Raw genomic sequence first — 22528 nt, forward strand, 5'->3', positions numbered from 1 at the left:
CTCCCCAGGCAGAGCTGCCAAGCAGCTCCTGGTGCCTTTTCACGATGAGGCTGCCAGAATGTGACTTAGGGCTTTCCTACACTAGGGGGGCTACAGTGGCACTCTAGCTATGCTGCTGCAACCCCATAGTGCAGATGCAGACTAAAGCGATGGCAGGGTTTTCCCATTGCTGTAGGTAATCCACCTTCCCAAGCAACAGGAGCTAGCTCAATAGAAGCACTCTATTGTAATTCTTCACACCCCTGAGTGACATAGCTGTGTCAATCTACATTTTAAGTGTAGACCAGGCCTTAGAGCCTCTGGCCTTCTCTGCATGGGAAAGTTGTATCAGTTTAAATTAAATTGGTTTTTAATCCAGTTTATTTAGATGAGTGCAAACTCCTATGTGGACGCTCCTACATCCATTTAAAGCTGGGGTCTCAAACTCAATTTACCTTAGGGCCACTGCCAGTCCTCAAATCCTCCCAGTGGGCCACTAGTGTCACTGAAGATGGTGCTCAGAAAAGAAAACGTTTATATTGTATTTTTTTATTTTGAGTTTCTTAGAAATAATAAAACTGTTATGCAACTTTATACAATTCTTCGCCTGCCAGAGAGTTTTTAGTGTTTGCCAGACACCTGGCAATGCTTCAGTTGTGTCAGTTTGTTGATGTTTGGCTTCAGTGACTGTGCAGTTGAAACCTTCAGGATTGCAGCAAGGTGTGCAGCAGATAGTTGTGTTCGGTATTTTGACTTGTTTATATTCATTGTGGAAAAACGTGATGCTGCCTCGATGGCTGACTCTGCCCGGCAACTAATGATGCTGCCTCCATGGCTGATTCTGCCCAGCAACTAATGATGCTGCCTCCATGGCTGATTCTGCCCAGCAACTAATGATGCTGCCTCCATGGCTGACTCTGCCCAGCCATTAGTGATGGTATCTCTGTCCCTCTCCCCCAGCCAATGGAAGCTGCAGGGGCCGCGCCTTCAGCAAACATTGCTGGCAGCATGTCTGCATGCGTTTCTCCTCCGCAGGCTGCAGTGGGGAGGTTCTTGGGCCACAGATGGCCCGCAGGCCGGGACCTTGAGACCCCTGGTTTAAAGGCAGCTATCACTGGTTTAGTTAAACCTGTTCCAAACTGAGTTAAAATAAACAATAAAACAAAAGGCCTCTCTTACACAAAAATCAGTTTCATGTGGCTTTTTGCACCAGTTTAACTAGATGGTTTTCAACTTACACCTTGTGTTAAATCACAGCAGCTTCATAAGGTCTTTGTTTAGCAACGTAGTCACGAAAACCTGCAGCAGCCCATGGTGCTACAGCCCAGGTCTACCCTAGGAGTTTGTTCCTAGTAGCTATGCCAGAGTACACTGTCTTCAGATGTTGATAGATATTTGGCTGTGTGTGTGTTCTTTCAGCGTGCTTTCCAGCTCTGCGCAGATAGCAGGGACAGCAGGCTGTGATTGAACCACCCAATAAATTCACAGACTCGGTTTTCAGCAAAGGTACTTGGTCAGGTTTATTGCTGACGAGGCATGGTACTAATGCCCTGGCTCAATGGTTACAGGTACACTAACACATGTATGCCTGTGGCAATGGACCAGCACAGTGAATGGCCCCGACTTTCCATTTTCCCCTCGGCCAGACAAAGACACCCTCTCTGAGATACATCTTTATACACAGATACAAACAAGTTACTCATTACTCCTGATGTATCAGGGTGCCACCCTCTGACCTATTAGGGTGCCACCCATTGATGTATCCAGGAGCCACCCATTACCTTGTACATGTTGGTTCGATCAAAAAATCTCTATCCATCATGCTGTCATCTTGACTTTTTCCTTAAGATGGCTCAGCGTGTTCCTGTTCTCTTTGGGGAACGTGTTTGCTATCCAGATGTTCTGGTGCCACCTTTCTGGAATGTGTTTGCATATATTTGTGCCTAACACTACTTAGGAATGTGTGTTTCTGCAATATCAGCCCTATTCTTGCCAGATTCTGTCTGCTTGCAAGCAGGCAAAACCCGACTTTGCTTCTTTGCTTTATATCAACAAAACTACTTTAGTTCAGGCTAGGGTGACCAGACAGTGAAAAATCGGGACGGGGATGGGGTGTAATAGGAGCCTATATAAGAAAAAGACCCAAAAATCGGGACTGTCCCTATAAAATCGGGACATCTGGTCACCCTAATTCAGGCCTCAGGCCCCACACCAGGCCTCTGATACAAGGACTTATGTTTCAGGCCCTCTTCCTACTACATAAACTATACCAGCAAAACGGTCCTGGTGGTTTATACCAGCAAAGTGACTTTGTACCACCTTATTTCACCCACCCTGAGCAAATCAAGTTTTACGGGGAATGGTCACAGCTTTGCCAGTATAACCGTATTTACACTAGGGGTATCTTGCTTTCTAGCATTCCCAGGCAACTGAGAGTATCTTCCTTATGAGTGTGCTACAGAATTCAGGAAACAGAGCAGGACCAGGGATATAAAGTTTAAACCAGAACTCTCGTTATAACATGACAAGATGGCTCCTACAAACTTTCAGCATACAGCCTCTGCGTGTATCTACTTCATGTGAGAGACCCCTGATAATGGGAGGCCATAAATACAATATACTGCTGCATCACCCTTGCTTCATTCTTTAAACTTGTCCCAATAAATAACTGAACTTCTCAAACAAACAGGCCAGAGGCATGAGTAGAGAATTACAGCACTGATTGCTGTTAAATCTTCATCTGCTTGGGTCTGAGACTGTTAACGCTTAAGCTGCTGGCACTTATTTTTACCACTGGCGCAATCTATCATCTCTATGGGGGGAGGGATAGCTCAGTGGTTTGAGCATTGGCCTGCAAACCCAGGGTTATGAGTTCAATCCTTGAGGGGGCCACTTAGGGATCTGGGGCAAAATCAGTACTTGGTCCTGCTAGTGAAGGCAGGGGGCTGGACTCCATGACCTTTTAAGGTCCCTTCCAGTTCTAGGAGATAGGATATCTCCATTAATTTATTTTATTGTTATTTATTTATGTCATCTCTGTAGACAATTGTCATACGAATCCTGGTCGCAAATGTATGTGTGAGAGAGAGAGCGCGCGGGGGGGGAGGCAATAGGCCACATGTCCTCCCGTTCCTTACTAGGGCTATGGAGTAACTACTCACCTGCTACTGCAACTTGGCACTTAAGGTTTCTAATCCTCAGCCCCTCATACATTCCATAGAGTCACAGATGTTAAGGCCAGAAGGCACTTTTATGATCATTTAATCTGACCCTCTGTATGACACAGGCCAGAGAATTTCTCCCAGTGATTCCTGCATCCAGCCCAGTAACTTATGGGTGAGCTAGAGCAATTATTTATTAATGTATTTATTTTTAAGGAAGAGACTTACAATTCTGATTGAAGGACTACAGGAGATGGAGACTCTACCATGTCCCTTGTTCCAGTGATTTAAGTACACACATGGTGAAAAATTTGCACCATATTTTGTCTGGCTTCAACTTCCTGCCACTGGAATTGTTATTTCCTGGAGCTCACAGCCAGTTTAGTTGGGCTGCTCGCTCTGTTCAATGATACACCTTATCATTTTATCCTGGATGTCTGGAATGTGTTTTCCAAAAAAGTAACTGTTGTGCTATAAAGGAAGCCCATGATATGCAGGGGGTTAGATGAGATGCTCTAAAGGTCTCTTCTGGCCATAAGTCTACTAATTTTGGAAAAACTGAGTGTAGCATTGGGAGCAGCCTCTGCTGTTTTACTGTCTAGCCGGCTTGCTTCCTAGAATGAACACGCATTGAGTGGGGTGATCCACAGAGAGCAGCTCAAACCTTCAAAGTGTTAGGCCAGCAGCAGGACATTAGCACTTCAGGGGATGGGTGGGTGTGGCAGTGACATCACAAAGGCTTTTTGCAGGACCTGAGCCTATTGGTCAAAGGTGGTAGGGAGGTGGTGACCTCACAGAGAGATGCTGACATCAGTGAGGCACGACGGCGCGCAGGGCCAGGGAAACCTCAGAGACCCCTGTGGCTTTGCTTCAGCAAGTCTCCGTCTCGAGGTCTCTCATTCAGGACTGAGAGAGTATTAGGGTTCACGTACGTGAGCACGAGGAGGAGCCTTTTTCGAGTTTTCTCCTTTCCTTTTACTGATTTTACTAGAAAACAGACATACCTGTTGAGAAGGTAAGAGCCTCGGAGAGGTTTGTAACCTGTTCAGTCTGATCCACCTGGTGCCAGCTGAGTTCCAGGCATGGAAAACACTAGTTCAAGGTGGCAGAATTTTATAGCCCACCTGGGATTTTGTCCCGTGGAATCACTGGGGACATTAGGGTTTGTCCTTTTCATTTTACCTTTCCTCCATCCCTCCTTCCTTTCTCTTCATCTCTTACTTCTTTTGTCCTTTCTCCTGTTCCCCTCCCACCACCAGGAGGTGTGAGTGTGTGTGTGTGTGAGTGTGTGTGTTGCGTGTTGCGGGGGGGTGCTCTGAATCTCCTATTGTGGGAGGTCCACCCAAGAAAGTGGGGTTGAAATAGTCTTCAGACAGTGATCCCTACCAGTGACCTGGGCCTTCCTTTGGGCTCTCTGGTGAGAACTCTCAGCCTCCCGCCCCTCAGTCTCTACCCTGATTGGTTGAGCAGGGGGTTATTGACAGGGAGGAGACTCAGGTCCTTGTTGTTCTCTTTTAAGAACAAGTAAATAAATCATAACCAGTCATCTGTTTGACGAATTTTGCTGCTTCTCTACATTAATTGTCTCTGCGCAGTTCATGAACTGTTGTTGGTCTGGAGCTCATTTGAGAGCACTTTATTCAGGCTCTGGCTTTGGCAGGGATGGGGAGGGACCAAAAAGGCTGGTTAGTGAGAGGCTGCCTTGACCCCAGACTCACGCCCGCTCCCCGCTCGGTTCCAGGCTGTCCAGGATCCTGAGGATGTTCAGGAAGAAGGCTCTGCAGGTGGCCCCAGAGCCTGAGGGAAGCAGCTGCCATCTTCCCCAGAGGCAAAGCGGCTTCTCCGTCCCTGCTGGCGGGGAAGGAGCTCCCCGCCGAGCGAGGAGGTGGAAGTGCCCAGCCTTCTGGCAGAGGAAAGCCACTCCTGGCGCAGGCGCTGAGGTGAGAGAGCCACCGGCCAGGCCGAAATGGAGCTGGCCCAGGATGCGGCTGCGCAGGCAGGACCCAGCCCAGAAGGGGAGCCGGGCAGGGTGGCTCTGGGGCTTGTTGTGTGGGAAGCACCGGCCCCAAGAGCCCAGCCCTGATTCTCAGCAGGAGGCATCGCCCTGCCTAGTCCCTGAGGACCTTCCAGCCTCCCCAGGGCAGGAGGTGGAGGATCCCTGTCGCAGCACCAGCAGCTCGGCCCGCTCCCCATGGGACAGCAGCAGTGCCTGGGACTCGGGCAACAGTGAGGCTGATGGGCGCTGCTGCTTTGTTCCAGGTGAGGCGCCAGGCTGGGCTCAGGGAGGGGTGAGGAGGGGGCTGTGAATACCCTGGGCCACGCACTCGACCAGTACTATGGGGGCGGGTCCCCAGCCCAGGTGTCTGGTCTGAGCCACGTGAACCCCACTGACACTAGATGCTGCGATCCTGTGGCTTAGCATTAGTGTCTGGGATGACTTGGGGCAAGATCTCAACCTCCCCGCAACCCACTTCACTGCTGCCAGAATCCCTCCTGACCCCCCTGCTAGAGCCGCCTCCCTGCCCAACCTGGGTGGGGGTGGAGAAGAGGGTTCTGAGAACTTGAGCTATGGTTTGGAGGTGGATCAGCTGTCAAGGGCACTGAGGGGGAGGTGGTAGGAACTCACCCTACAAGGAGGGGGTGTTACCAGATGTGCCCATTTCTTTGGGGTATGCTGATTTATTCGGGTTACTCTTCTGGGGAAGGGGGTTCTGTAATTCTATCAATGTACTGCTTGTGTCACTTGTTTTTTCATATGAAGCTCTACTTCTCCCTTCTGCAAGTCCCCTCCCAGTGGAGCTATCCTGCAGGACCTAGGCTCCCTAGGGCTGGGTTACTCCAGCCCCAGAACCGGATGAACACCCACACACCCACACACCCACACATACATTAACAGAGCAAGTGTGAGCAGACTGGGTCAATCAGCACTGTCAAGCTGACCCCTTATATGTCTCTGGACTCACTGGGCTGGATGAAGCAGCACTTTCAAGATACCTCTCCTTATATGCCCCTGGGCTCCATGGACTGGGTCAAGCAGCACTTTCAAGCTGTTACCCTTATGCGTCCCAGATTCAGCACGTCTCTAACCCCATTCCCCCAACACAATTGTACTGGCAGTAACCTACTTGATGAGCAAACCCCACAGTATTTTGGGCGCTGCAGGGATCTTTAGTTTAGGTAAAAGAAGCGTTGCTGTAGAGTGAATGGGGGAAGCTAAAAACACAAAAGAGTAAAGTTCAGCAACAGAGAGAGAAGCAACCAAGTTAACCATAAAAGTTATTTATTGAATAATAGTGATAACTACACAAGGAGAGCTAAACCAACATAACATACATTATTAAAGGTTAATACCTAAGGTAGAAAGGAAAACACACAGAGAGAAAGAGGGGGGATCTCACCCACTCCATGAGGCTTGAACTGGTCGCAGTTCCCAGGTGATGGTGGTTGCAGAGGGTCCTGAATGTAGGAGACAGGCAGAGCTGCCAGCACGATCAGCCAGGAGAAGATGGAGTTCCAGTGGAACTGATGCATAGTTTGGATCTAAGCATCAGAACCCTGACTACAGAGTGAGTAGGGTTATTTGTAGAGAAATTGCAGTTGTTCAAGGGAGAACACTAGATTTGTTTATAGGTAAACTGATGAGTCAAGGGGTTTCTTTAGACTAGACAATAGGAACTGATCACTCTTGGCTATGGGTGGTGTTTTCTTCCAGGGAGCTCACAATGCAACTAGGCTACTTCAGTATTTGGATATCAATTAAGGATTCATTAATAGAATTGGTCTGATAATTGCTGAGCCGGGTGTGTGCAGCTATAGGTTCATTAGCATCTGGAGCAGAGATTCCCATGATGCAGTGCTTCCCTGCTTTTTCTGGTCCCAGAGTTCACTGTGGTTCTCTGTTCTCCATTTTGTATGTAAATTCAGATGTCTTCCGTCTCATCTTTCATGCAGATGAGGCTAGGGGAGTTGTCTCTGCTCTCCATTCTGTAGGCTAATGGAGATGTCTTTATCTTGTCACCCTTGTCAGGAGGGGGTCTAGGTGTGTCACCCAATGCCCTTCACTGCTCTCTGCAAGTTTTTTCCTCTGATGGATTTTAGTTTAAGCAAAGGTGGTGGGGGGGTGTCTTTCATGAGTCAGGCTGGAGACTGCACCCTGGTTCCCCAAGAACACAGAGGTGTCTGGTATCAGGGAGTTGGCACTAGAGGTTACTAGAAAGGACAAGAAGACTCCATTCTGGGGTTCAGGAGGTGAATTCATCCCTCAGTGGTGGGCAGGTGCTGGGTGGAAATACTGCTGGTTCCAGGTGGCCTTAATTCCTCCTGATTCCTCGGGGCGTTTGAGTCTCTGACAGGTTCTCGTTCCCTTGCAGCAGGAGGACGTCACGGCCAAAGTGATGCACCAGCTCCGCATCATCCGGCACTTACGCCAGGTGCCTGAGACACTGCAGGGGCTGTGCCTCTGAGGCCATCAGCAACTCCCGCTCCCTGCTGCAGGTACTGCTCTGGCTCCCTGTAAATGGGGAGCTAGTGGAAGGGGAAATGGAGCCCCCTGGCAGTCACTAAAAGGGAAAGTGGTGCATTCTCCATCTCTTGATGTCATTGAATGAAGACTAGATGACTTTCTGGAATGTGTTTTCCAAAAAAATAACTGTTGTGCTATACAGGAAGCCCATGATATGCAGGGGGTTAGATGAGATGCTCTAAAGGTCTCTTCTGGCCATAAAGTCTACTAATTTTGTTAAAAGTGAGTGTAGCGTTGGGAGCAGCCTCTGATGTTTTACTGTCTAGCTGGCTTGCTTCCTAGAATGAACAGGCATTGAGTGGGGTGATCCACAGGGAGTAGGTCAAACCTTCAAAGTGTCCGGTTAGCGGCAGGACATTAGCACTTCAGGGGCGGGGTGTGTGTGGCAGTGACATCACAAAGGCCTTTTGCAGGACCTCAGCCTATTGGTCAAAGGTGGTGGGGAGGTGGTGACGTCCCAGAGAGATGCTGACATGAGCCAAACAGGATAGGGGCGCAGAGCCAGGAAAAGCTCGTAGACCCCTGTGGCTTAGCTTCAGCAATTCTCCTTCTCGAGGTCTCTCTTTGAGAGAGTATTAGGGTTCACGTAGGTGAGTGCGAGGAGGAACCTCTTTCGAGTTTTCCCCTTTCCTTTTACTGATTTTACTAGAAAACAGACCTCCCTGTTAAGAAGGTCAGAGCCTCGGAGATGTTTGTAACCTGTTCAGTCTGATCCACCTGGTGCCAGCTGAATTTTAGGCATGGAAAACACTAGTTCAAGGTGGCAGAATTTTATAGTCCACCTGGGATTTTTGTCCCGTGGAATCACTGGGGACATTAGGGTTTGTCCTTTTCGTTTTACCTTTTCCTCCATCCCTCCTTCCTTTCTCTTCATCTCTTACTTCTTTTGTCCTTTCTCCTGTTCCCCTCCCACCACCAGGAGTGGTGTGTGTGTGTTGCTGGGGGTGCTCTTCACCTCCCCTTGTGGGAAGTTGATCCAAAACTGTGGGCTGAAATAGCGCTTGGATTCCACTGACACTAGATGCTGCCATCCTGTGGCTTAGCATTAGTGTCTGGGATGACTTGGGGCAAGATCTCAACCTCCCCGCAACCCACTTCACTGCTGCCAGAATCCCTCCTGCCCCCCTTGCTAGAGCCGCCTCCTTGCCCAACCTGGGTGGGGGTAGAGAAGAGGGTTTTGATAACTTGGGCTGTGGTTTGGAGGTGGAACAGCTGTCAAGGGCACTGAGGGGGAGGTAGCAGGAGCTCACCCTACAAGGAGCGGGGTTGGCACTGGAGGTTACTAGAAAGGACAATAAGACTCCATTCTGGGGTTCAGGAGGTGAATTCATTCCTCAGTGGTGGGCAGGTGCTGGGTGGAAATACTGCTGGTTCCAGGTGGCCTTAATTCCCCCTGATTCCTCGGGGCGTTTGAGTCTCTGACAGGTTCTCGTTCCCTTGCAGCAGGAGGACGTCACGGCCAAAGTGATGCATCAGCTGCACATCATCCGGCACTTGCGCCAGGTGCCGGAGACACTGCAGGGGTTGTGCCTCTGAGGCCTTCAGCAACTCCCGCTCCCTGCTGCAGGTATTGCTGTGGCTCACTGTAAATGGGGAGCTAGTGGAAGGGGAAATGAAGCCCCCTGGCACTCACTAAAAGGGAAAGTGGTGGATTCTCCATCTCTTGATGTCATTGAATGAAGACTAGATGCCTTTCTGGAATGTGTGTGCCCAAAAAGTAACTATTGTACTATACAGGAAGCCTATGATATGCAGGGGGTTAGATGAGATGCTCTAAAGGTCTCTTCTGGCCATAAAGTCTCCTAATTTTGGAAACACTGAGTGTAGTATTGGGAGCAGCCTCTGCTGTTTTACTGTCTAGCCGGCTTGCTTCCTAGAATGAAGACGCATTGAGTGGGGTAATCCACAGAGAGTAGCTCAAACCTTCAAAGTGTCAGGCCAGCAGCAGGACATTAGCACTTTAGGGTTTGGTTGGGTGTGGCAGTGATATCACAGAGGCCTTTTGCAGGATCTCAGCCTATTGGCCAAAGGTGCAGGGGAGGTGGTGACCTCACAGAGGGATGCTGACATCAGCCAGGCAGGACAGGGGCGCAGGGCCAGGGAAACCTCAGAGACCCCTGTGGCTTTGCTTCAGCAAGTCTCCTTCTCGAGATCTCTCTTTGAGGTCTGAGAGAGTATTTGGGTTCATGTATGTGAGCACCAGGAGGAACCTCTTTTGAGTTTTCTCCTTTCTTTTTCCTGATTTCACTAGAAAACTGACGTCCCTGTTTAGAAGGTAAGAGCCTCCGAGAGGTTTGGAACCTGTTCAGTCTGATGCATCTGGCGCCAGCTGAATTTTAGGCATGGAAAACACTCGCTTAAGGTGGCCAAATTTTATTCCCCACCTGGGATTTTGTCCCTTAGAATCTCTGGGGACATTAAGGTTTGTCCTTTTTCTTTTACCTTTTCCTCCATCCCTCCCTCCTTTCTCTTCATCTCTTACTTCTTTTGTCCTTTCCCCTGTTCCCCTCCCACCACCAGGAGGGGTGTGTGTGTGTCGTGGGGGGTGCTCTACAACTCCCATTGTGGGAGGTCCACCGAAAAATGTGGGGCTGAAATAGTGCTCAGACAGTGATCCCCAGCGGTGACCTGGGCCATCCTTTGGGCTCTCTGGTGAGAACCCTCATCCTCCCGCCCCTCGGTCTCTACCCTGATTGGCTGAGCAGGGGGTTATTGACAGGGAGGAGACTCAGGTCCCTGTTGTTTTCTTTTAAGACCAAGTAAATAGTCATAACCAGTCATATGTTCGACAAATTTTGCTGCTTCTCTGCAGTTCATTATTTTCTCTACCATTCCAGTTCTCCTAAAATACTTGCTGAATAATTACTATGAACTCTTGCTGGTCTGGAAGTCACTTGAGAGCACTTTATTCAGGTCATTCAATGTCTGAAATTCAAGATCCGATGGTTAGTTTGAAAATCAGGGCTCTTGGGTCCTATTCCCAACTCTGCCACGGACTGGCTGTGTGACCTAAGACAAGTCAATTCTCCTTTCTCAGCCTTAGCTTTTCCCTCTTTCAAGTAGGGATAACAATCCGCCCCTACCTACCTCCCGGCGGGTGCAGGATGGGGATCTATTGGAGAGTGTCACTAGGAGCAGTGCATAAGATGAGGTGTCCTATCATGTTTACTCAGATCAGATTATGACATAATAGAATGGCTGAAATAGTCTATTTTATTTGTATTTTATTATGTTGCAATTGTTAAGAGCAGCAACTACTTAGCTCAGACTGAAACATCTTATCTAATTTTTGAGATCTAAGTGTCTCCTCTTTGTGTGCGACGAGACAATTTAACACACTGTGACACAGAAGATGCTTTTGTTTTGCAACAAAATATTTTTATAAAGAATTTTCATGCCACTTGATATGATTTCAAGAAACAAACTGGTTTAGTTTGAATGGTATTTTCAGACAGAAACGGTTTCAATGAAATTTCCCCACCATCTCGATTCCTGGGCTCTATCCCTGTCTTTGGGGGGTTTGCTGTCTGTTAGAACAGGAGTCTGATTTGGATAGGGATAGAGACCTCTTCAATGTTTTTAATGAAGTAAATACTAATGGGAATTGTGTGATCATGGGAGACTTTAACTTCCCAGATATAGACTGGAGGACAAGTGCTAGTAATATAATAGGGCTCAGATTTTCCTAGATGTGATAGCTGATGGATTCCTTCACCAAGTAGTTGCTGAACCAACAAGAGGGGATGCCATTTTAGATTTGGTGTGGGTAGTGAGGATCTCTTAGAAGAAATGGTTGTAGGGGACAGCCTTGGTTTGAGCGATCATGAGCTAATTCAGTTTAAACTAAATGGAAGGGTAAACAAAAATAGATCTGTGACTAGGGTTTTTGATTTCAAAAGGGCTAACTTAAAAAAATTAAGGAAATTAGATAGGGAAGTGGATTGGACTGAAGAACTTGTGGATCTAAAGGCGGAGAATGCCTGGAATTACTTCAAGTCAAAGTTGCAGAAACTATCAGAAGCCTGCCTCCCAAGAAAGGGGGGAAAATTCATAGGCAGGAGTTGTAGACCAAGTTGAATGAGCAAGCATCTCAGAGAGATGATTAAGAAAAAGCAGAAAGCCTACAAGATGTGGAAGATGGGAGTGATCAGCAAGGAAAACTACCTTACTGAGGTCAGAACATGTAGGGACAAAGTGAGAAAAGCCGAAAGCCATGTAGAGTTGGACCTTGCAAAGGGAATTCAAACCAATAGTAAAAGGTTTTATAGCCATATAAATCAGAAGAAAATAAAGAAAGAAGAAGTGGGACCACTAAACACTGAGGATGGAGTGGAGGTTAAGGATAATCTAGGCATGGCCCAATATCTAAACAAATACTTTGCCTCAGTCTTTAAGAGGCTAATGAGGAGCTTAGAGATAATGGTAGGATGACAAATGGGAATGAGGATATGGAGGTAGATATTACCACATCCGAGTTAGAAGCCAAACTCGAACAGTTTAATGGGCTAAATCGGGGAGCCCAGATAATCTTCATCCAAGAATATTAAAGGAACTAGCACATGAAATTGCAAACCCATTAGCAAAAAATGTTAATGAATCAGTAAACTCAGGGGTTGTGCCATATGACTGGAGAATTGCTAACATAGTTCCTAGCTTTAAGAAAGGGGAAAAAAGTGATCCAGGTAGCTACAGAATAGCATTGGTCCTAGGACTGACCCTTGGGGAACACCACTAGTTACCCCTCTCCATTCTGAAAATTTACCATTTATTCCTACCTTTTGTTCCCTGTCTTTTAACCAGTTCTCAATCCATGAAAGGATCTTCCCTCTTATCCCATGACAACTTAATTTACATAAGACCCTTTGGTGAGGGACCTTGTCAAAGGCTTTCTGGAAATCTAAGTACACTATGTCCACTGGATCCCCCTTGTCCACATGTTTGTTGACCCCTTCAAAGAACTCTAATAGATTAGGAAGACATGATTTCCATTTACCTAAACTATGTTGACTTTTGCCCAACAATTTATGTTCTTCTATGTGTCTGACAATTTTATTCTTTACAATTGTTTCAACTAATTTGCCCGGTACTGACATTAGACTTACTGGTCTGTAATTGCCGGGATCACCAATAGTGCCCTTTTTAAATATTGGCGTTACATTAGCTATCTTCCAGTCATGGATACAGAAGCTGATTTAAAGGACAGGTTACAAACCATAATTAGTAGTTCCGCAATTTCACATCTGAGTTCTTTCAGAACTCTTGGGTGAATGCCATCTGGTCCCAGTGACTTATCAGTTAATTCCAAAACCTCCTCTAGTAACACCGCAATCTGTGACAATTTGTGAGATTTGTCACCTACAAATGCTGGCTGACGTTTGGGAATGGCTGGAAGGTGAAAAGAGACAAATTCCTATGACAAATAAGGCACAAATATTCAACAGCGAGGATGATTGACCACAGGAAGAAGCTACCAAGGAAAGTGGTGGATTCTCCGTCTCTTGATGTCATTTAATAAAGACTAGATGCCTTTCCGGAATGTGTTTGCCCCAAAAGTAGCTATTGTGGTAGACAGGAGGCCTGTGATATACAGGGGGTCAGATTAGATGCTCTAACTGTCTCTTCTGCCCATAAAGTCTACTCATTTCTGAGAAACCGAGTGTAGTATTGGGAGCAGCATCTGATGTTTTACTGTCTAGCCGGCTTGCTTCCTAGAATGAACACTCATTGAGTGGGGTGATCCACAGGGAGTAGCTCAAACCTCCAAAGTGTCTGCCCAGTGGCAGGACATTAACACTGCAGGGGAGGAGTGGGTGTGGCAGTGACATCACAAAGGCCTTTTGCAGGACCTCAGCCTATTGGTCAAAGGTGCTGGGGAGGTGGTGACCTCACAGAGAGATGCTGACATCAGCCAGGCAGGACAGGGGCGCAGGGCCAGGGAAACCTCAGAGTCCCCTGTAGCTTTGCTTCAGCAAGTCTCCTTCTCGAGGTCTCTCTTTGAGGACTGAGAGTATTTAGGTTCACGTACATGAGCGCCAGGAGGAACCTCTTTTGAGTTTTCTCTTTTCTTTTTCCTGATTTTACTAGAAAACAGACGTCCCTGTTTAGAAGGTAAGAGCCTCCGAGAGGTTTGGAACCTGTTCAGTCTGATGCATCTGGCGCCAGCTGAATTCTAGGCATGGAAAACACTAGCTTAAGGTGGTCGAATTTTATTCCCCACCTGGTATTTTGTCCCTTAGAATCACTGGGGACATTAGGGTTTGTCCTTTTTGTTTTACCTTTTCCTCCATCCCTCCCTCCTTTCTCTTCATCTCTTATGTCTTCTGTCCTTTCCTCTGTTCCCCTCCCACTACCAGGAGGACTCTGTGTGTGTGTTGTGGGGAGGGGTGGGCTCTGCAATGGGAACAGGGACAATTCTCCAACTTTGGGCAGTCGAGAGCCTGGGTGAGATAAGGGGCGTTAAAGCCCTTTGTGAAGGAGAAAGGGGAGTTTCACGGTGTTGAGCACCAAGGAATTCTAAACTTTGCTAAAACATCTAGTCTGCAGAAACCAGAAATGTTCGCGGCCACATTGTAACCATTGTCTCTTTTAAAGCCCATTGAGGGATGTGAGTCCCACCCTTTTAGGTATCTGGGGTGCTGGGAGAAGAGAAGAGGTGCCTGTCTCCATTTTATGGCCACAACAAACTAAGTCCTGTGCCCCAGTTCTCGTCAGAGATCGCTGAAAAAGAACGTCTTCCCATCCATTAACATACCTGGAAAGATACTGGAACTCCTTATTAAACAATCAGTTTGTCAGCACCTACAGGACAATTTGGTTCTTAGGACTAGTGAGCATGGACTTGTCAAGAACAAATCATTCCAACCCAATCCTAGCTCCTTCTTTGGCAGGGTTACGGGCCTAGTGGAGGTGGGTAAACAGTAGATGTGATCCATCTTGGTGTTAATAAGGACATTCTCACAAACAAACTAGGGAGATGTGGTCTAGATGCAATTAGTATAATATGTGTGCACAGATGGTTGCAAGCCCGTACTCCAACAGCCCAGAACCAAACACTCCTCCTCCTGGGCAGTGCGCTCCGACCTCTAATGGTCAGATGCTGCTTAGCACTGTCAGAGCAGCTTTTGCTGGGGGATTCTCCCAGCACTTTCCAATAGTGGGAAAGTATGAAATCCCCATTTGACTGCTGGGGACAGAGCCTAGAGCGGGGAGCAACTTACCCAAAGTCCCACAGGTCAATAGGAAACCAGCAATGGAACCCAGGAGTCCTGACTCCCAGTTCCCTGCTCCAATCACTCCAGCAGAGCACACTCCCTCTCAAAGCAGGGGGACCGGACATGAAGGCCTGGTTGTAATTGCCAGCTGTGGGAGGGAGTGTGCAGCAGTGGTTAGTGAAGGGGCCTGGAAATAAGGACTGCTGGGTCCCATCCCTGGCTCTGACACTTGGTGTGACCCTGAGCCAGTAGCTTCCCCGCCCCAAGCCTGGTTCTCATCAGTTGGGTTGGGGTCGCAGCCCCTACAGACCAGGGGGGTTGGGAGGCTCCAGGAAGGTGTGTAAAGTGCTGGGATGTCAGTATCCCGGAGGCGCTGTCACCCCCGCACTAGGCCAGTGTTCTGCACCCCCTGCTGCTGGCCGAGTTTCTCTGTCCCTTGGCAATAAGACAGACTCTTGTTTTCACAGCCAGTCGATCGCCCAGTGCTATCACATTGCCTGCTGGCTGGGCAGGGTAACTCCTCAGGTCACCACCACCCTCTCCAGCCTGCCTTGGCTTTGGGGAGTGAGGAGAAGGGCGAGGGATGACACTGAACATCCTCCATCCATCGCTCCATCAGCAGAGCAAGTGAGTGGCATTAGGGTTCCCCGTTGGCGTCCCCTGTCTGTCTGGGGAGAGGCAGAAAGAGGGGGAAAGAATCTTTCCCAAAGGAGATTGGATTTGCAAACCGCCCCCAGGAGCCCCTCGCTCTCGACTGGAAGTGTGTTTGGAAAGGTCCCAGCAATGGGGCTCCCAACCCTTCCCTTGTGGGAGACCTTTCCCCAGGCTGAGCGTCTCTGAGCTGGGCCAGACCCTGTGAGCTGCTGAGCATGGAAATCAATGGGAAAGGCGGGGGCCCTGGCCTTGCTCTGCCTCGGGACTTTGACGTGGGGAATGGTTTCCCAGGAGAAGTCCGGACTCCTGGATTCTGTTCCTTCTCTAGCCTGGAGGGGAGTGTGGCCTGGGACGGCAGGAGGGAGCTGCTTGTCCAAAGTGACTGAGCCCAGTGATGGAAAAGGAGGAGACTCCCCGGGCATTGCAGCCCCAGGGGTGACGAGGGGGAACGCTGGGAGCAGATCATGCAATGAACTCCTGCCAGTGCGTGTAGATTGCATTACGTGCACCGCTGTGGGGGGAGGAAGAGCTGCTCTGGCTGGGGCAGGGTTGGGGAGGGACCAAACAGGCTGGTTAGTGAGAGGCTGCCTTGACCCCAGACTCACGCCCGCTCCCCGCTGGGTTCCAGGATGGCCAGGCTCCTGAGGATGTTCAGGAAGAAGGCTCTGCAGGTGGCCCCAGAGCCTGAGGGAAGCGCTGCCATCTTCCCCAGGAGCAGAGCGGCTCCTCCGTCCCCACTGGTGGGGAAGGAGCTCCCGGCCAGGCCAGGAGGTGGAAGTGCCCAGCCTTCTGGTGGAGAAAACCCGCTCCCAGTGCAGGCGCCGAGGTGGGAGAGGCCAGGTCGAAATGGAGCTGGGCCAGGATGCGGCTGGGCAGGCAGGACCCAGCGCAGGAGGGGAGCCGGACTGGGTGACTCTGGGACATGTTGTGTGGGCAGCAGCGGCCCCAGGAGCCCAGCCCTGATTCCCAGCAGGAAGCATCGCCCTGCCCGGTCACTGAGAACCTTCCAGCCTTCCCAGGGCAGGAGGTGGAGGATCCCTGTCCCACTACCAGCAGCTCGGCCTGCTCCCCATGGGACAGCAGCAGTGCCTGGGACTCGGGCAGCAGCGAGGCCGACGGGCGCCGCAGCTTTGTTCCAGGTGAGAAGTCAGGTTGGGCTCAGGGAGAGGTGAGGGCGGGGCCGTGAACACCCTGGGCCCAGGCCCTCGATCAGTGCTATGGGGGCGGGTCCCCAGCCCAGGGGTCTGACCTGAGCCACATGAACCCTACTGACACTAGATGCTGCCACTTTGGTCCTTGGTGCTCCAGTTGGGGGGAGGCACCTCTCAGGGAGTCCAGGACAGCGTGGGGGGGTCTCTTTGCTATGGGCTCCTGAAGGAGTTGGGGGCTGAAGGCATCACTGAGAGGGGGGAGTGTGGGGCCCGAGCTGCCCTGGGTCCCGGTGGTGGGAAGGGGGCACATTGCCCCACCGTGCCCCTGTCCTTCCCCCAAGTGGCAGCAGGCGTCACCCTGTCCCCTTCTCTCCCTGGTGCAGGGACTGCCAGGGACTCAGGGGACGAGGAGGAGGAATGGGTGGACGTGGCCACAGAGGAGGCTGCTCTCAATAACAGCCGAGAGCAGCTCCAAGGCGGAGAAAAGGTACAAACGTACCCCAGCTGTGCTGGAACCAAGACTGTCCTGCCCCTTCCCAGCACCTGACCCCCTGCAGAGGGTCTTGTCTCTGATGATCCACCAGCCCTAATGGGGACCTTTCTCCTCCATGATCTGGGACCCCAGAGGTGGGGGTGTCTGTCACACACCAGCCGGGTCTCCTCCCCCCACAGTTCCTGACCCTGCTTGTGGTGGAGTGGTGGGTGATTTGGACAATGGGCGGGTCCCCACTATCCCCCATTCAGGCCTGAGTCCTGCAGCTGCTGTGTGGGGGCAGGGAGGTCCCTGGCTAACTGGCTCTCTCTCCCCTAACCCCACTCCCGGTGGGTGCAGGAGGAGGCCCAGCAGCTCGTGTTCCTGCACGCCATCCACCCCGCGTCTCGCTGCACAGCAGAGAGGGCAACACACATTGGAGCCGCACTGCTGCAAGGTGGCTGTGGCGGAGAGGATTGTGGTGAGCGAGACACGGTGCCCAGCAGCTGGAGGAAAGACAGAGACATGGGAGGGGCAGGGGTCTCCCCAGGCCAATGGATGGGGGATTGTTGGTGCTGGAGGGGCAGCAGAGGGCAGGGATTGCTGAGGCTGAAGACTGGGGAGAAGAGACGGGAGAAATTCGGAGAGTGGTCACTATTGGGCAGGAATCGGAGGAGCGGGGGGCAGGTGGGGGAATCCTGCTGGCTGTGTGGGGCCCTGGCTGTGTAATCTCCTCACTGAGAAGTGTCAGTGTGGCCCGAATCTCACACGCTCCTTTGTCTCCTTTGGGTCTCACAGGAGCTCATTGAGGAGCTGCCTGATAACTCTCTACCCGGCGCCATCCTCGCTAACTCCCTGATTGCTGTGGGCAACCTCAGGTACCGAGACCCTCCGGCCCGGTTCCCCTAACCCCAGTGCTGCTCAGGCCCAGGGCTGGGAGTCACTGCCCCTCCCACTCCCAGGTCACTGCCCAAGGGTGGCTCCTCTGGCAGAGGTGCGGGCAAGGTTCACTCTCTCCTGGCTGGGCTGTTCTTTTCACTCCAGTAACATTGCAACGGCTTTGGGGAGAGGCCCACTCCCAGGATCAGATACAGGAGGGGCAGCAGGGTCCAGGGAACAGGGGCTATTCCTGCCCTGCCACTGTCTGTCTGAGAAACCTTGGCCTTGTCATTCCCTGGCTCGGTGCCTCAGTTTCCATTCTCGCCAGCCTGTGCCTATTTCGCTGCAGTTTCACCTGCGTGTTGGTGCCAGTCCCATCCCCGCACTGCACAGTCTTATACCGGCTCCTCTCTCTTGCCAGCACCATGACGCCTGCCGTGGAGCCAGAGCTGGAGACCCACCTCCTCCGAGCTGCCCTGCACGCCGTCTTCACCCTGGGCATGGAGAAGAACACCACCCAAGTGCAGGTAGATCATGCTAAAGTCATGGATTGAAGAGCCAGCTGTCATCCTGCCATGAATCCTTGCTAATTGCCTGCAGTGGGATGTGAATGAGAGAGGCCAGGATATGTGTTTGGGGGTCTCACCAGTGCTTCCCAGAGACCCGTCTTCCCATCCTGTGGCAGGTGTAGCCCCAGTTTCCCTAACTCTGACCCATGGCTCTCCCTTGCTTTCAGGATCTGCCTAGGGTCTTGCCAGACCTCCTGAACGCCATGCTGGGGAACCTGCTGGCAGAGTCCCCAGACACCGACAGGCTCCAGTACATCTTGGAGGTGAGCCCGATGAGAGGGGTGGGGGCAATTTTACCTTCACTCTTAGATCCATTTTCCAGTCTGTCCTCCTAGCCGGGCCCCCAGTGGGCATCCTTGGTCAGGGCAGTCAGTGCAATGCCTCCTTTCCCGACAGCACATTAACTACTGGATCATGTCCAGGGTTCCGCGAGAGAGAGCCAGGGCCATTAAGAGCAGCACGGCCCTGCTCAGATTCACCATCACCCTCCCTGAGTTTGACATAAGTGACCTCTGACCCCAGCTTCCTGACTCCAGGCGTAGGTGATCTGGCTCCGACGGGCTGTAGGATCTGCTGCTGCAGGGGCTGTGGGTTAGGAGTGTTCCTTTTGGGGAGGCAGAGTCAGAGCAGAGAGTGAGCCTGGCTTGAGTCAAGTTCTTCTTGTCCTAGTTAAGTGGTGACTCTGGGCTTTTAAGGGGACTGTGCTCCAGGTTCATGCCTCCCTGTCATCCTGGAGCAGCTGGGGAAGCAAGTCCTCATGGAGGGCCCTGCCCACAGCCCTGTGCTCCAGGCTTCCTTGGGGGCAGAGGAAATTAAGGGTCTGGCTCTAGCTCCTACCCTCTAGCATCTCCTGCAGAGGGGCTGAGGGGAAGGAGAGTCCTGGCCCGGGGGGGACTGGGAGCTGACAGGAAAATGCTGATGGAGTCCCCTCTCCCTCTCCCGTCCATTAGAACTCAGCGGAATTCCCCAGGATGGGTCACCACATGGCACAGCTAGCTCTGTCCGTCAGTGACCCAGCCAAGGACATCAGCCGGCAGGCCAGGGAGGGGGTTTACTGGCTCTACCAGCTGCTGCTACACCAGAGGGGTAAGGAACCCAGCTGGGAAATGGCACCCGCTAGAAGAGTGAGACTGGGACCCCAGCCAATTTCTCTCAGACTGACCCCGGCTGGAGGATGAGTCTCTCTATCTCTTTCTGTGTTCCACACCACGCCCTGCAATTCTGTTGGGCCGGGCATGCAGCGAGGACTCTGCCCACTGTGCAGCCACCAATGGGATTGGAAGGACACAAGCCCTGCAACCAGAAGGACAAATGTGTGTGTGTCTCTCTCCCTGTCACCTACTCCCTCCTGGGGGAAACCCAGCAGCTGATGGGGGACAAGGTGAGCAGCTGCATTAGACTCAGGAGATTGGGGCGGGGCCCAGGCCTCATTCCCATCCTGTGGCCATTCGCTGGCCTGGCACAAGGAGCCTGGTGGGGAATGAAAGGGAGAGCAGGTGCGCCTGGGAAGCGAGATGAATTCACCTCCATGAGCAGGAGCGAGCCAGCTTGTCCCCGGAGCAGCTCCACCCAGCTCTTTAGCCAGGCTAATTAATGACAAGCTTTGCCTCATCCCAGACTTATGTTCTTAGGACAGGGTGCTATCGCTCTTGGGAAGGGCAGGAGAGTCCCCCAAGTGCCCTCTGCGAGACTCTCCTGTCCCACAGGGCCGCACCCAATTCCTAGTGGTCTGGTGTCTGTGTCACCCGAGCCACCACCCAGAGTTGCTCCCATCACTGGCAGCCTGGGAGGCCAAGGACTGACGGGTGATGGCGTCTGACCAGGCAGGGCTGAGGCACATGGGCAGGGGACGCTTGTCCTGCTGCTGGCAAGGCTGGACCCGTTCTGGAGAGAACAGGAGGATTCAGTCAGCAGTAGGGTTACCATGTCTAATAAATAAAAAAAGAGCACCCTCCATGGGCTCTGGCCCTGCCCATTTCCCCATCCCTAGCCCCGCCCTAACTCCGCCCCTTCCCTGCCCTAACTCCTCCCCCTCCTCCCTCCCACTCCCAGCCATGGGGAAAGGGCTGCCCCAGCGCTACTGGCTTCACGGTTTGCCGGGCAGGTCCCAGACCCTGCGCCCCCGGCCGGCGCTTCCCCAGCACAGCTGGAGCCCGGGAAGGGAAGTGCCTGGCCGGCGGCTCGGGGTCCGGAGGCACGGGGGGCTGCCCGAAGCCGGTAGCGCTGGCTCAGGCAGCTCGGCTCTTAAAGTCTGAGAGGGGAGGAGCGGAGCAGAGCAGCCGCGGGAGGGGAAGTGCCCGGACACGTTTGGCTTTTTAGCAATTCCCCCCGGACGGGGGTTTGATTGCTGAAAAGCAGGACATGTCCGGGAAAAACCGGACGTATGGTAACCCTAGTCAGCAGGGGCTGCCGATCCGTCCCATTCACCAGGGCTGCCATCCTGCGGCTTCAGCATTAGTGGCTGGGGTGACTTGGGGAAAGGTCTCAACCTCCCCACATCTCACTTCACTGCTGCCAGAATCCCTCCTGTCCCCCCCGCTACAATCCCCTCCCTACCCAACCTGGGTGGGGCTGGAGGAGAGGGGTCTGAGAACTTGAGCTGTGAATTGGAGGTTGAACAGTTGTCAGGGGCACTGAGGGGGAAGTGGCAGGAGCTCCCCGTACAAGGACAGGGGTTGCCACTGGAGGTCACTAGGAAGGACAACAAGACTCCATCCTGGAGGTCAGGAGTGGGAATCCATTCCTCAGAGGTGGGCAGGGGCTGGGTGGAAATGCTGCTGGTTCCAGGGGCCGTTAATCCCCCCTGATTCCTCGGAGGCGTCTGAGTCTCAGAGAGGTTCTCGTTCCCTTGTAGCATGAGGACGTTACGGCCAATGTGATGCGCCAGCTCCGTATCATGCGGCACTTGCGCCAGGTGCCCAAGGCGCTGCAGGGCCTGTGCCTCTGAGGCCACCAGCAACTCCCGCTCTCTGCTGCAGGTACTGCTCTGGCTCTCTGTAAATGGGGAGCTAGTGGAAGGGGAAATGGAGCCTCCTGGCACTCACAGAAACCCTCTCCCCTCTCTGTGGAGCAGGGTCCTTTCCTCTGCCCTCAAATTCCTTCATCTGGGACAGGAGCTCTTTCCCTCACACACATTCCCCTCCCCCCTTTCCTTGATCTACCCCCATCCCATTCCCCCTGCGCCCAGGCAGAGCTCTGCCTGCCCCATATGGTGCAGAAAGGCCTGTGATATGCAGGGGGTCAGATTAGATGCTCTAACTGTCTCTTCTGCCCATAAAGTCTACTCATTTCTGAGAAACCGAGTGTAGCATTGGGAGCAGCCTCTGCTGTTTTACTGTCTAGCCGGCTTGCTTCCTAGATTGAACACTCATTGAGTGGGGTGATCCACAGGGAGTAGCTCAAACCTCCAAAGGGTCTGGCCTGCGGCAGAACATTAGCACTGCAGGGGAGGGGTGGGTGTGACAGTGACATCACAAAGGCCTTTTGCAGGACCTCAGCCTATTGGTCAAAGGTGCTGGGGAGGTGGTGACCTCACTGAGAGATGCTGACATCAGCCAGGCAGGACAGGGGCTCAGGGCCAGGGAAACCTCTGAGTCCCCTGTAGCTTTCCTTCAGCAAGTCTCCTTCTTGAGGTCTCTCTTTGAGGACTGAGAGAGTATTAGGGGTCACGTACGTGAGCGCCAGGAGGAACCACTTTTGAGTTTTCTCCTTTCTTTTTCCTGATTTTACTAGAAAACAGATGTCCCTGTTTAGAAGGTAAGAGCCTCCGAAAGGTTTGGAACATGTTCAGTCTGATCCATCTGTTCCACAAGTCCTTCAGTCCAATCCACTTCTCTAACTAATTTCCTTAATTTTTTAAAGTTAGCCCTTTTGAAATCAAAAACCCTAGTCACAGATCTATTTTTGTTTACCCTTCCATTTAGTTTAAAC

Source organism: Malaclemys terrapin, chromosome 14 (genome assembly GCF_027887155.1).
Source record: "Malaclemys terrapin pileata isolate rMalTer1 chromosome 14, rMalTer1.hap1, whole genome shotgun sequence".
Lineage (NCBI taxonomy): Eukaryota > Metazoa > Chordata > Testudines > Emydidae > Malaclemys > Malaclemys terrapin.